Here is a 16,003-nt window from a genome sequence, read left to right as displayed (position 1 = left end):
AAAACAAAACAAAAACAAATCAGCGACCAATATAGCCACCTTTCTTTGCAAGGACACTCAAAAGCCTGCCATCCATGGATTCTGTCAGTGTTTTGATCTGTTCACCATCAACATTGCGTGCAGCAGCAACCACAGCCTCCCAGACACTGTTCAGAGAGGTGTACTGTTTTCCCTCCTTGTAAATCTCACATTTGATGATGGACCACAGGTTCTCAATGGGGTTCAGATCAGGTGAACAAGGAGGCCATGTCATTAGTTTTTCTTCTTCTATACCCTTTCTTGCCAGCCACGCTGTGGAGTACTTGGACGCGTGTGATGGAGCATTGTCCTGCATGAAAATCATGTTTTTCTTGAAGGATGCAGACTTCTTCCTGTACCACTGCTTGAAGAAGGTGTCTTCCAGAAACTGGCAGTAGGACTGGGAGTTGAGCTTGACTCCATCCTCGACCCGAAAAGGCCCCACAAGCTCATCTTTGATGATACCAGCCCAAACCAGTACTCCACCTCCACCTTGCTGGCGTCTGAGTCGGACTGGAGCTCTCTGCCCTTTACCAATCCAGCCACGGGCCCATCCATCTGGCCCATCAAGACTCACTCTCATTTCATCAGTCCATAAAACCTTAGAAAAATCAGTCTTGAGATATTTCTTGGCCCAGTCTTGACGTTTCAGCTTGTGTGTCTTGTTCAGTGGTGGTCGTCTTTCAGCCTTTCTTACCTTGGCCATGTCTCTGAGTATTGCACACCTTGTGCTTTTGGGCACTCCAGTGATGTTGCAGCTCTGAAATATGGCCAAACTGGTGGCAAGTGGCATCTTGGCAGCTGCACGCTTGACTTTTCTCAGTTCATGGGCAGTTATTTTGCGCCTTGGTTTTTCCACACGCTTCTTGCGACCCTGTTGACTATTCTGAATGAAACGCTTGATTGTTCGATGATCATGCTTCAGAAGCTTTGCAATTTTAAGACTGCTGCATCCCTCTGCAAGATATCTCACTATTTTTGACTTTTCTGAGCCTGTCAAGTCCTTCTTTTGACCCATTTTGCCAAAGGAAAGGAAGTTGCCTAATAATTATGCACACCTGATATAGGGTGTTGATGTCATTAGACCACACCCCTTCTCATTACAGAGATGCACATCACCTAATATGCTTAATTGGTAGTAGGCTTTCGAGCCTATACAGCTTGGAGTAAGACAACATGCATGAAGAGGATGATGTGGACAAAATACTCATTTGCCTAATAATTCTGCACTCCCTGTAAGTAACCTTACACAAAAGTGTAACCATACAGGGAATAGCAGTAAATCATATTGGTAACCCCCCCACAAAAAAAACAAAAACAAAACAAATACATTTAAAAAATGTACTGAAGCTTTCGTTCCAACCATAACTTAAGTTTTACACTCTTATCCGTTAAAGATTTTCTTCTACTTTGAATTTTTTACTTTTTTTACTTGTATACTTCTATCCAGTTTTCATTCTGGTACTTGCTGGTACTGTGGCCCTGAGAGGCCAAATGGACTGCAACTTAAGAATACACCAGCAATGAGAAAAACGCTGCAAAAGTACACAAAACACAACGGAAATAGGAAAAAACAAAGTAGAAATAGGAAAAATGACAACGGAAATAGGAAAAAACAAAACAGAAATAGGAAAAACGACACGGAAATAGGAAAAATGAGATTTCCAAAAACACAAGGGAAGTGTTTCTGGGGAGACAATAACCCGACGGACCAGTTGCAGGAACCAAAATATGCTAAGAATTGCGCTTAGAAGAAGTGGAAGATCTCTCGGTTTTGTGAGGAAAGAAAAGATGAGAGGTAAGTGTCATCAGTATTATATGAATCATGATAAAACTTGCCTACCATGTTTTGGGTTCCTGCAACTGGTCCGTTGGGTTATTGTCTCCCCAGAAACACTTCCCTTGTGTTTTTTCAAATTTCTGTTTTGTTTTTTCCTATTTCCGTTTTGTTTTGTGTGCTTTTGCAGCGTTTTTCTTACTGCTGGTATTTTCTTAAGTTGCAGTCCTTTTGGCCTCTCAGGGCCACCGTATGCTGGGAACCTGCTATTTAAGAAAAAGAAAAACATGATGAGCTGTGGAATGTAGTTGGTTCTTCAGTAAGGACCATAGAAAGTCCAGACTATAAACCTCTGAATTTCCTAGCACTCACTGAGGTCTCATACTGGAAAGTTCTTATGAGTGGGGCAACATTATGGGGGCATTCATTTCCTTTTTTCTTTAAACTTCCTCTCCACCTAATGACATTTTATTTTGTGTAACTTGTTTAAAATACAGTAGTAGTTTGCCACACATATATTGTATATTCATCATTTCAACCTGGTCATCTTCTAGTATCACCGTAGCAGGCCTAGCCACGAACACTCACACGAATAGACTCACATACACAGGGGACTTTTTATCAGACTGTACAGAGACAAAAACTTGAATGGCTCTCATGCATCTGTCTCGCTTTCTATTGTTCTAATGTTCAGTGTCGGCCGTGATTGTTCAAGTGTGGGTCCTTTTATATCTATATAAATGTGTCCTCAAAGAGTCTCTCCCCACAAGCTACATTATATGTCAGCAGCAGCCATGTGGGAGAGAGCCTGGCGTCTCTACATGGTGTCTGGTGTCTCTGCAGTAATGGCCAACAGGTGTGTTCTATTGTTAGCACTTGGACTGAATGGGAGAAGGTTCAGAACCATATACGGCTAGGATTTGTCCAAATAGATCGGTGCATCCTCCATGACAATTCTTGCTTTCTTTTTGATCTTGCATCAAAAACTAGATTGTTGCATGCAAAGCACATGCCATTTGTGCCACTGTTTTGACCTCTTACCCATCATTACCATGGGTCCAAAAGATACTTAACCAAGTCCAAATACCTTTTCCTCCTGATGTATGGCCTTTTGTTCAAGGTTTAGCTTTGAGGGATGAAAACAAGCTAGATACAAGTCTTCAAAAGGCCACAAAAAATTCTGTATCATCTGTTTTTGAAACATGGAGACAAAACCATTTATTGTTCTAGGAAAGGCGTTTCTATTGCCAGGCTGGTCTGGTGGTTGCATTTGTCCTAGAGGTCAAATTGTTTGTAGGGTATGCTGGAATGTAAACTTTGGCTCACATTTAAAGTAACCGTATATGCAAAAGAAGAAATAATTCTCTCTAAATATTATATATCGTCATCTACATATTTGATCCTATTTGATTTGTTTAAAGATTGTCCTCAGATGAGCATGTTCTTTTGCAAACAAGCAACGCTTGTTTATTTTCATATCACTACATTCAAACTATCCTTTTTCCCCAACGATACCCTGAAATTACACAAATATGGCTGCTTGCTTTTGAACAAGTTTTTCATTTTCTTACATCAAACGTATGATTCTCTCATACACCAGTGGGTGTAGTGTGGTTAGAGCCCGTGTAGTCAAAGGGAAGTGGGTTGTGAGAGTAACGAGGAAGCCAACACTGCCAGAGCAAATGAGGTGGTAGTGGGCTAGAAGTCGGTGTAAAAGAAACAACAGAGGTGGTGACTGCAGCAGGGCAGAGGGGCTGAAAGATGGTAAGGTGATTTGGCACCATCCAGCCAGAACAAGCAAGAGATCCTGTCTCTGAACAAGCAGTCTGCACTCTGTAAATAGTAATAGGACTGTGGTAGGCTAGCTCTCTGGTCGAGTTGACTTTCCTCTCTCTGTGTCACTCTCTCATCACTGACATGTGTTGTCTGCACGGGACACACTCTGCCATTCGAACTGGAGTTTATTAATAGGCTCTGAGCAAACACAGGCAAGTCTAAAAGTTTCCAATGGGCCGTACCACAGACTACAATTTCATAATAGGATAACGACATATATGGATTGTTATATGTTATCTTTATTTATCCGTATTAACATTAGCCTTATTTGAAAGATGTCACTCATTATGAGTGGCAAGTCTCTTGTATGTCTGTTTAAATAGTTTTACTTGTTCCAGTATGAGAAGTAGAGAGCTTAAAACTGTGATTGCAGGGATTCAGCTTTTATGCCCTGCTAAACATAGAAGAATGGAGGTATTTAGTGAGCAGTCTAATGAGGTAGGGCATTTGTTGTGGTCATTAGATCTCATTCACCTTATCCATCTACTCTAAAATCACCACTTTCTCTAAGTTGTTACAGTTTAAATAAGGAAGGGGAAACCTTCAAACACATCCACAGGAATTCAAAGAATTTCCCTTTTGTACGAAAGCACTAGATTTGCTTCATCTCATATAATTTTTGGTTTTGGCCTGAAAATTATTTTTCATGCTCCTTTTTCAAAGCCTTTCTCTTGCACGCATGTCATGCTGTGTGATGGTTCCGTGAAGTAATAGCAGTTATTTGGTCTGCATCATTTGAGTCCAGCTATTCAATGTTATGCATTATTACAAGATACGAAACAACTTAATAAAATGACTGCTACCAAAATTTCTGCCACACCTGTTAAAAAACGATCACGAGCAAAGATATTGTCGGGGTTGAAAAAAACAATGATGTCTGAATTGTGTCTGAGAAAGAGAAGGCAGCAAAAAGCCAAGAGAAAAGAAAGGTTTGACACAGTAGGTTAGACGTCATAGACAATATAGCACTCCTCCATCATGTCAAACCCGCATTCAAAAACAAACCAAACATCAAAGGCTCTCTATTTACATTGGAAGAAAGCTGTGACCATCTTAGTTACATCTCTTCCTTTGAGATTCATCACTGATGATTCTCAAAGCCAGACCACTGTGTCTCTCGCCACCACAGGTCTGGCCGCCTCCAACACACCCCAAGTCAAACTTGAAAATCCCATAGGAGCTGGCTAGGTGACTGAGTGAAAGATGAGCCAAACAACATTGGTTTGGGATTCTAAACTAATCCCCAGGGCCTGAGTTGATCGTAGATCTTGTGAAAGTTGTCTTGTGAAGTCCAAGATCCGATCTTGTACATAGCAGTGCTGTTACTATGGTAAGACTGGCCACTATGACTGATGCCTTAAAGTCAGATTTATTACCAGTCAGCAGTGATTCTTCAGTATTCTTTTAGGTTTATTACATTCTTCAATAGACAACTTCAGTGTATGGAAAGAAAAGCTGCATTGTCTGCTTGGCTTTAAATTTCCTGAAGAGTTACATATGATAACCTACTATTATTGCTGTCACATGAGTTCAAAAGGCATCAGCACCATGATACAATCCCAACAACCTTAAAGGTTAGTCTTGGCATGGTTGTGCTGCAGTCTGTGGTTTACAGTAAGGTTGTAGACAAGGTGGGTTATTAACTACATAGGTATTTTTCATTCAGCTCAACATGAGTCCAGTTCATAATCCTGTCTTTTATGGCTGGCTATCCTTTGATATATATGTATATATATACATATGCCATTCTGTTTAAGAGTTAGGCAATTTAGCTAGCTAAAAGTTGGAGTGCATAGTCAACAGCAGGCCAAACATGAGTGAGGTTTTGCTTTTCTTTTTCTGAAACGGGGGCAAAAGCTCTGTCGTTGTCTGACCACAGGAATCTGACCATCCAGGCCGGTTGCTCTCATGTGGCCCGCCACCACAACCTCATGCATTCCAAAGCACACAAACATGTTGACTCCCCAATCCAGATTGTTCCAGCAGCCAGCTCTTAAACATCCGCACTGTTTTTCACTTGTTTCAGCAAACCACCTGTCCATCAGGCCAATACAGTTCTCATTAGGATGAACTCACTCTCAACATCCTGCTTTCTTTAAGCCTTGTTTCGCTGTTTTCAATTTCACAGCAATAGTTCTGGTCTTACACAAAAATGGATAACAAACTCCTTTGATTAAGTCAAGTCTTCATGTAGGTCCACTTTTTCTTTTTCTTTTTTTTGGCTACTATGCACTGATTTAATTCTTGTTGGAAATAATACGGCGGAATGCACTACACTGCCATTGCAAGCACTGTCAGAACAATTATATTCTGAGTGCAGATGATAGTTTGTACTAATATAAATATGTCAGCAATGATGCTGATTAAGGTTGCTGGATAGGGTCAGCCTTCTTCTATCAGTGAGCATCAGGATCCTGTGATGACTCTCACATCAGGGTGTCTGAGTTTCACCGTTCCCATTCTTCTTTCAGTTTGATAGCTAATCAATGAGAGGCCTGGAGGAGGACCAGCTGAGTTCAGACGAAAGGATCCTAATTGAATCTGACAATAATTTTCACATATTTCTCCTGCCCTGTCTCAGATGCCATTAGCGACATCACTGTGATAATAGTTGCCATGACAGCATGAGCAATGCTCATTAATGACCCGGCTGGTGGTAATGTTCTGGGCCATATTTTCCTTTTCTCCCCTTTTTGCTTTCTTTCTTTTAAATCTTCTTTCAGACCTTTCACCATAAAAACAGATGGGGAGTAATACATATATCAGGAAGTCATAAGTATGAAAGAATCTACATCTAAAACCTCATTTACTTTTCATAAGAGAGTGACGTTCAATTTTCTTTTATTTGGAAGTTGTGCTAATTTCTGGAGTGAATATGAGAGGATTTTAATTGGGAAATCTTTACATATAATAAACAATTCAATCAATAAAATGACTTTGAACATGAAGTCTAGGGCTAATTCTTGCTGTTGATATAATCCACCAACCACAGTCTCCACAGTAAAGTGGCACATGTGGACAACAGCTTCCATAAGGATTCTATTCTTATGCTCCAAGCGTAACAGAGCAAAGTCAACACAAAACAAACATCTGTTGTGGACAGGCCTGTGTTTTCAGTGTGGTCTGGAGCCGCTTAACGAGAGCGGTGGACAATTTCCCAAGAGGCTTGGAAGGACAAACACCTCCTCTTTTACTGAGGACAAATGCTTCTGGAGGGGGCTGTGTGCGTCTGTGCTCGCTGTAAACACGAGGGTGTCAGGAACCAATGTCACATGCGACTGGTGGGGGACTTCCGGCATTGAGGGCCAAGTAAGCAACCACAGAGGCACTCTGTGGAAAGAAGCAAACAGCTGAACTCAAGAACCACAATCATGCACAGTTGCACGTACAGAACATGGTTACACACACAGACACACATACATTTCGCTGTTAGCCAAATCACTCAAATTGTACTAAATTGAACTACAAGAAATTGGACTTTCTTGGATTGGAAGCCATCTTTTGCTAAGTAGCTACATTATTACTGAGAGTACAAGTGTCCGCTACTAAAAGGCAATTTTGTGTCCTGAACTGAAAAAATGACAATGCCCGTCTGTCTATACTTAATAACTAAATTGGGACAGTAGCATCTTGAATGGTAAATACAGTGAATATTACATTAAACATAGTAAATTGTATGTATTCACATATATCGAAAGATCATATGAAAAAGGTACCACATTAAGCTATTTGGCAAGAGGACAATACTACCAGTATGGAGGATAACAGTGATGAATTAAATAGATATTTTCTTCCTAAATTATCATACTTATTTATTTCATGAAGTTTAAATGATTAGAACTGCTTTAAGCAAAGATACAGGGAGTGCAGAATTATTAGGCAAATGAGTATTTTGTCCACATCATCCTCTTCATGCATGTTGTCTTACTCCAAGCTGTATAGGCTCGAAAGCCTACTACCAATTAAGCATATTAGGTGATGTGCATCTCTGTAATGAGAAGGGGTGTGGTCTAATGACATCAACACCCTATATCAGGTGTGCATAATTATTAGGCAACTTCCTTTCCTTTGGCAAAATGGGTCAAAAGAAGGACTTGACAGGCTCAGAAAAGTCAAAAATAGTGAGATATCTTGCAGAGGGATGCAGCAGTCTTAAAATTGCAAAGCTTCTGAAGCGTGATCATCGAACAATCAAGCGTTTCATTCAAAATAGTCAACAGGGTCGCAAGAAGCGTGTGGAAAAACCAAGGCGCAAAATAACTGCCCATGAACTGAGAAAAGTCAAGCGTGCAGCTGCCAAGATGCCACTTGCCACCAGTTTGGCCATATTTCAGAGCTGCAACATCACTGGAGTGCCCAAAAGCACAAGGTGTGCAATACTCAGAGACATGGCCAAGGTAAGAAAGGCTGAAAGACGACCACCACTGAACAAGACACACAAGCTGAAACATCAAGACTGGGCCAAGAAATATCTCAAGACTGATTTTTCTAAGGTTTTATGGACTGATGAAATGAGAGTGAGTCTTGATGGGCCAGATGGATGGGCCCGTGGCTGGATTGGTAAAGGGCAGAGAGCTCCAGTCCGACTCAGACGCCAGCAAGGTGGAGGTGGAGTACTGGTTTGGGCTGGTATCATCAAAGATGAGCTTGTGGGGCCTTTTCGGGTTGAGGATGGAGTCAAGCTCAACTCCCAGTCCTACTGCCAGTTTCTGGAAGACACCTTCTTCAAGCAGTGGTACAGGAAGAAGTCTGCATCCTTCAAGAAAAACATGATTTTCATGCAGGACAATGCTCCATCACACGCGTCCAAGTACTCCACAGCGTGGCTGGCAAGAAAGGGTATAGAAGAAGAAAAACTAATGACATGGCCTCCTTGTTCACCTGATCTGAACCCCATTGAGAACCTGTGGTCCATCATCAAATGTGAGATTTACAAGGAGGGAAAACAGTAGACCTCTCTGAACAGTGTCTGGGAGGCTGTGGTTGCTGCTGCACGCAATGTTGATGGTGAACAGATCAAAACACTGACAGAATCCATGGATGGCAGGCTTTTGAGTGTCCTTGCAAAGAAAGGTGGCTATATTGGTCGCTGATTTGTTTTTGTTTTGTTTTTGAATGTCAGAAATGTATATTTGTGAATGTGGAGATGTTATATTGGTTTCACTGGTAAAAATAAATAATTAAAATGGGTATATATTTGTTTTTTGTTACGTTGCCTAATAATTATGCACAGTAATAGTCACCTGCACACACAGATATCCCCCTAAAATAGCTAAAACTAAAAACAAACTAAAAACTACTTCCAAAAACATTCAGCTTTGATATTAATGAGTTTTTTGGGTTCATTGAGAACATGGTTGTTGTTCAATAATAAAATTATTCCTCAAAAATACAACTTGCCTAATAATTCTGCACTCCCTGTATGACACATTTCCGGGGTATGCATATAATTTCCAGCTGGCTAACAGGTTAGTTTGTAAATGCCTTGAACTACTTTTGAAATTCAAGTGTAAATGCTGGCTTCTCAACAAAAGCCTCATATTTTCCTGCTTGAGTGGATGCACGTTTGAACCCCTTTGTTACAGGAGAAAAAGAAATGGAGAAACATTTTGAAGTTGGCTGACAGATTCCATTGGTCCTGAGGCTGTTTGACGTGCCGCATCCCTGCAAATTAAGGTTAAGGCAAGGTAGATGAAATCTATCAGAGCTTGACTCTGTCTCATCAGATGGAACAAGCAGCTTCAGGGCATCCCTTGTCTCCGTCTTGTCATTACACACGTACATGTGCTCAGCCACACACTCATCCACATATGCACACAGACACATGCGCACATATACAGATACACATTGTGCACGTGGATTTTGTATGCATATGCTTTTGTTCTCACTCTGTTGACAGATTTCTTCAAAGCAATGTACATTATTCAAAGTAGTATTCATATACAGTATTTAGTTTTAAAAAAGCAAAGGGATATGCTTCAATGCTGTTTGCAAAAGACACAATATTAACCACAAAAAAGCAACCAGACAAACATATTTACATGCATTTTTAAATGAAATATCAGATCACTATTCCAGGGAAAGGGCATTTATAGAAGTTTACTATATCACCATTTGTTACTGCTGCACATGCTACAGTAGTGCAAACTGTGGAAATTTAATGCTAAAAGACCCCAAGACCCTGTCTCCATTAAAAAGTAAATCAGGAAGCGCAGAGGAAAGCAATAGCACAAATGATGTGCCCATCGTGCTATCTTTCCTGTTTAGTAAGTATGCATGACAAAATACTGCACAACTGATAGAAATAATATGGAAAATATGAAGAAAGAAATGCAAAAAAAAAAATATACATGTATTGACAGTGACTTGTTATTTCACCTTCCTTAATTCAGAAGGGAACGTGCGATAATGCAGTGTAAACACACTTCTGCCTTAATGCAGAGCAGCTGGACGAGCCTGAGAGGTGGCGTCCAACCGTTCAAACATGATATAAAAACATTTACACACTGTGGTGGAACTCCGTTCAACCTTTTTTTTAATACAAATAATACAAATCTACCAGTAATATCTGGTGCAACACCATATATCCTCACAGATAAGCCACAAATACAAATTTATTTTACATTGCATTGTCTACTAATACACTGTACATTATCAAAAACAGCTTGCCAAAACTGACTATTTTTGGTGCACACTGGAAAATTGCATACTAGTCTGATGCAAACTATTTGTTTAAGCTTAGCTCAGGGGCCTTTATTTTGACTGGTTAGGTACAGTGTACAGACCACTCCTACAACTGTGCATGATGACAGAATGAGGACGGGAGTGGAATAAAGGTTTACACTGCTGCAATTACATAATTTTGTTTGTGAATGAGGATCTGCCCATTTAAACATTGTGAGTGTAGACTGATAAAAGCTGAAATCTGTTGGTGTTTGGGTAAACAAACATTTGTAGGAGGCGTAACAGTTCTTCAGAGAGAGAAACTGTACAAGTGTTGTTAAAAAAAAGATTGTACTGTTTGTAAATGCAAAACATATAAATTTCATAAATTGAAATTTCGTAAATTATTCAATCGGCTTATCATCTGTGTTCTAATAAACCTTAGTCTGTCAGACTTTGGCACAAACAAAACTAATCCTTAAATAAACATTGTTAAATATGTTAAAGCCTATTTCAAGGAAAAGGATTAAGTATACTGCTGTCTATGTATTTTTTTAAATATTTTCTTTAAACACACATTTAGACATTCTCCACATAGCTCCATCAGAAAAACTTAACCTGATGTAATCTACCTATACATGTATGGATGCTATGAAGACTATATCTGTGCTTTGATCCTACTTTATACATGTACAAAATGCATTATAAACATCTGGTTCACAGTGTAAGTCATGAACTTACCTGCAGTAATATGGCATCATCATCTGGAAAGCAAAAACGAAACAAAACATATTGTTGTTGTTAAAATTACTTTTTTTCTAATCTAATCTATGTGACAAAATCTATTTATTATTGTGTTGCTAAAACAATCAGAGTTATTCTCAGGCAGTCAATCTCTGGCATGTGTGCATTTGTGTGCATTGCCACATGTGTCTTCATTAAGTTTCAGGATAGCAGCGTAGTAAGTCTAACAAAAGGCATTTGTCGAGAATGCATGCATCCCATTTGACTGTCTTTTGTTTAAGTGAGCAAATTAAATATCAGGGCTAAGACAGGAGCAGCACAGTCAGTTAATTATGTCTAATAAATCTTGGTCCAAATTGCCCTCCAGGGGTGGAAACGGCTGCCGGGGGATGGAGGAACCGAAGTGGCACTTTGGTATTTGTTATTCTACCTTCAACAGATTACGCACGCTGACTTGTCATCCTTCATCCAGTTGGGCAAGTGAAGTGAAGGGAGAACGTCAACACGCCGTTGGTCACTGCTTCTGTTTACCTCACTATAGCCTGCGGGGAACACGCGCTAATCAGCATCCAGCAAAATGCTCTGTAATTGGCTGTGTTTACTCTGTTTTAGCATGATTTCATGCCTGATTGGATTGTCGTATCCCATTTGAGGAAAAGGGTCTCCCACTTCTTGTGTATGAGATTGTGTGTACATGGGTTGGTATGCATATTTCGAGCTGTGTGTGTATGTGTGGGACTAGAGTGAGGTGCCATAAAGGGTGTCAGATGAGGAAGTATAAAAGTTTTGTTTGTAATCATGGTATTTTTTTTCCCCACAATCAAATCTGAAAACAGGACACAGACTTTAGGATTTCATTTTCTTTCACCCTACTTGTCACTATTTACACTTAACATCACCTCACCTCAACTCAGTGCAAAATATATCACTCTGACCACAATGTACCTCAGATGTAAAGAAGGAATATCCTGACATAAGTATGTTGGGGTTTTAAGCACATATATGCAGATCATGTGGGCTCTGAGGTTTGTCTCCTACAGTAAGCGCCCATAACACTCAGCTCTTTGTGCCTCTGTATGTAAAATGAAACTTGATAGATGTTCACCACAGTGTTCTGGGTTGGAGTTAAAGTTCTTTTGTGAAATAGGTATGTACTGTATCCTGCTACTGCGTGTTTGTGTTGGAAAAAGTCAGTTCAATGGATCCATAAGTAAGCTAAAGAAAACTTTAAGTTAAACTTTCAGTCAGGCTCTCTCAGCCTTTCTGTATTTGTAAAAAAACCAAAACAAAAAAACCCCCTAAACATTATTCGGACAATAAAAACAATGCTGACAACAAACTTTATTCTGTAATAAAGTTCAGAATATGCTAATGAAAAGAATAAAAAGCATTTCTGACACATCTCTGGAGAATTTCAAAGACATTAGTTCACAAAGGGTTCTTAATGTTTTACTCCCTTACACCCTGTTTTTAGCCCAAACTAAAACCTGATATGTCTTTGAGGTATTTTTTAGCCTGTTAATACTACATTTGAGAGACATCTGAGTGAAAACAACTTGAACTGCACCTTTCCAGAGGCTGTCCATGTTTGAATTGGGAACTATAAAGAGGGGTTGGTTGGGGTATAACTCAGATGGGATTTTGCCATGAGGTAAACTGGCAACAAACCAATGATGGGGAGATGTCATAGATATGATTTAGAGGTTGGTTTTAGGGGTGCAGTGAGTAACCTAGACAAATTCGTACAGATCTTGAGAGGGACATAACTGCGGTGATTCTGAACGAGAGAACTCAAAATCAGATCAATGAGTAACTTGAGGCCTACAGGATGGACAAAAATAGCCTCTGTTGTGAAAACTGCTACTAGCCTTGGTGGTGGTTTTACTAGACAGTTTGTGATCATTTTTTATATAAAGATAGCTTATCTGTAAATTAAAAGTACTTAATTAACTGATGATCAACTTATGTAATCTAAAATATACAAAAATTAATAAAGCATTGAACTCACAATGAAAGCATAATATCTAAGGGCAATGAAAAAAAGTTTAACAATGAGGCCATAAATGTACACTTATGCAACTGAGAATCTTAAGTAATTAAATAAAATGTGAAGCGGGCAGTAAAGAGGATTGTTAGTGAGTAGGCCATGGAGGGTATTTACACTCATTATTGAAATTAACCTCATCCAAATATCTCTCTGGGTCTGCTCCATGGCTGTGGTGCAGTTAGATTGTTGCTTTAAAAGGGAGTTATTTGCTTAGCGTTCCTTCTGTTGTTATTATTATTACTCATATCAGTGAAACTGGCAAAGGTGTTGCAGGGTTTGCAAACTTACCAGATTTTCCCAGCCATTAACTCTAGATGAGTAGACGTCTCACTTACACCTTTGAGTCATAAGTAAAAATGTACACTACTGCACAAAAGTCTTGAGTCATCCGTAATTTCTATCTTGCTTCCAAAGAGCCAGACGTTCTTGTATTTAAAAAAAAATGGTCTTGTGCAATAGTTTATTATTTTTTTTATTTTTTAAACCACTACATACTGACACATATGATTCTAAAAAAGTTATTAGCTGAAAACTAGACATGTCTTGGTCCTTACAAAATCTGAGAAAATTGGATGAGTTGATGACAAAAGAAGTAGCAGGCCTAAAAATATCAACAGGAGATTAACAATACCTGAAAGTCATGTCCATAAGAAACAGAAAAAAATATCCTGACACAGACCTGAGAGATGCATCCAGATCTTTATTTTAACCATGCACTGTTCACCACTGTTCTTAAATAATCAGGCCCCATCTTATCTTAATGACCTTGTAGTACCATATCACCCTATTAGAGCACTTCGCTCTTGCACTGCAGGCTTACTTGTTGTTCCTAGAGTATTTAAAAGTAGAATGGGAGGCAGAGCCTTCAGTTTTCAGGCCCCTCTTCTGTGGAACCAGCTTCCAGTTTGGATTCGGGAGACAGACACTATCTCTACTTTCAAGATTAGGCTTAAAACTTTCCTTTTTGCTAAAGCATATAGTTAGGGCTGGACCAGGTGACCCTGAATCCTCCCTTAGTTATGCTGCAATAGACGTAGGCTGCCGGGGATTCCCATGATGCATTGAGTTTTTCCCTTCCAGTCACCTTTCTCACTCACTATGTGCTAATAGACCTCTCTGCATCGAATCATATCTGTTATTAATCTCTGTCTCTCTTCCACAGCATGTCTTTCATCCTGTTTTCCTTCTTTCACCCCAACCGGTCGCAGCAGATGGCCGCCCCTCCCTGAGCCTGGTTCTGCCGGAGGTTTCTTCCTGTTAAAAGGGAGTTTTTCCTTCCCACTGTCGCCAAAGTGCTTGCTCATAGGGGGTCATATGATTGTTGGGTTTTTCTCTATATTTATTATTGTGCTATCTACTGTACAATATAAAGCGCCTTGAGGCGACTTTTGTTGTGATTTGGCGCTATATAAATAAAACTGAATTGAATTGAATTGAATTGAATTGAACTGTTAAGGAAGGGAAACAATGAGAATTATCATTAAAATGAGATGTAGAGGGACGGTAATTGATAAAAATTTAGTGATTTCGATTCCATTATCGATATCACTTATTGATTATCAGTGTTGGGAAAGTTACTTTTAAAATGTATTCCACTACAGATTACAGCATACATGGCCCAAAATGTAGTTTGTTACATATTCCGTTAACTTGCTCAATATAAGTAACGTATTCTGAATACTTTGGATTACTTTATATTTTGTCATGCTTTTTACAACTACATGAATGTACTATTGCTGTAGGATTTTTTACTATTACTGAAGGCTACTCGCAACTGAGCTAACATTGTTAGTTGGCATTAGCTGAGGTTAGTTTAGAGACCGTTGGCTGTTAGACTTGATGGATAGCATTAACAACCTGCTCGCTGCAAATAATCATGTGCAGTTCTGAAAGCAATACCGATGAGATTTTTAAATCTTAATATAAAATGAGTAACAGTAGGGTGGACATTAGGTAAGGCTGCACTTTTTGCAGTGATCTCATATAGAAAGCTATTTCTGTATCAGAAATATGTTTTCTTTCCATCTGCTTTCAGGACTGCATATGATTATTTGCAGCTAGCAGGTTGTAATTCAGCCTTCATTAGAAGTAATAAATCACACAGCAATAGTACATCGAAGATACTGAAGTGGTGGTGGCCAGGGAGAGGGAGGTCTGGGCTTCTCTGCTTAGGCTGCTGCCCCCGCGACCCGGCCCCGGATAAGCGGAAGAAGATGGAAACTTGAACAGGTAGAAATGGAGGCTAAAGCCTGAATGCTCATCAATGCTTTTGTTACCTGCTGAAGTTCAGGGTCTGGCTGCTGGTCTAGGGTCGGCATTCACTCAGCTTCATCATCATTCTGGATTTTTGGCTAGCTTAGCGTTAGCAAGCACACATGAACCACACATGAACTGATAATTGTAGTGCAAGTGCAAGTGGAACTGATAAGCGGAATCGATAGACAGGTAGGCTAACAATTCCATGGAATTTAGCTTCTGGAAACCAATTCTTCTCGATTTCCATCCCTTGTTAGAGGTCAGGACAGACGACTACAATGGTTCTCTTATAGTTTGTGGCTGAATTTCAGTGATTGGTGCTGGGGATCTTGTCAAAATTGATGCAATTATGCACATAGAAAAGTGCCATCAGATTTCAAACCACCATGCAATACCATCTCGAAAGCTTCTGATTGGCAACAGCTTTCTTCTTCAAAATGACGATGATCCCAAACACCAATGCAGTAAAAGCAAATCGCTGGGTAGAAACACAATAAAATCAATAAGATATTCACTGACGTTCCCAGAGCCTGGACCTTAACATTATTGACCCAGTGTGAAATCATCTTGACAGAAAACAACAGGCAGCCAACATCCAAATTAGAACTTTGAATGTCTTTCAAGAAGCCTGGGGAACTATACCTGAAGACTTTAATACTTAA

General features: G+C 39.6%; 1 long non-coding RNA gene across 1 annotated transcript; it reads right to left on the bottom strand.

The window, feature by feature from the left end:
- Positions 1–6,752: 6,752 nt before the first annotated feature.
- Positions 6,753–11,685, bottom strand: LOC109204510 (uncharacterized). The gene is made up of 3 exons (XR_002064004.2): positions 11,469–11,685; positions 11,036–11,058; positions 6,753–6,961 (listed from the first exon to the last, which is right to left on the bottom strand). It is a non-coding gene; the product is annotated as an uncharacterized LOC109204510 (long non-coding RNA).
- Positions 11,686–16,003: the final 4,318 nt, after the last annotated feature.

This window comes from Oreochromis niloticus, linkage group LG12 (assembly GCF_001858045.2).
Source record: "Oreochromis niloticus isolate F11D_XX linkage group LG12, O_niloticus_UMD_NMBU, whole genome shotgun sequence".
In the NCBI taxonomy this organism is placed as follows: domain Eukaryota; kingdom Metazoa; phylum Chordata; class Actinopteri; order Cichliformes; family Cichlidae; genus Oreochromis; species Oreochromis niloticus.
The sequence above is the reverse complement of the archived record's forward strand: the minus strand, read 5'-3'. Positions and strand labels throughout refer to the sequence as shown.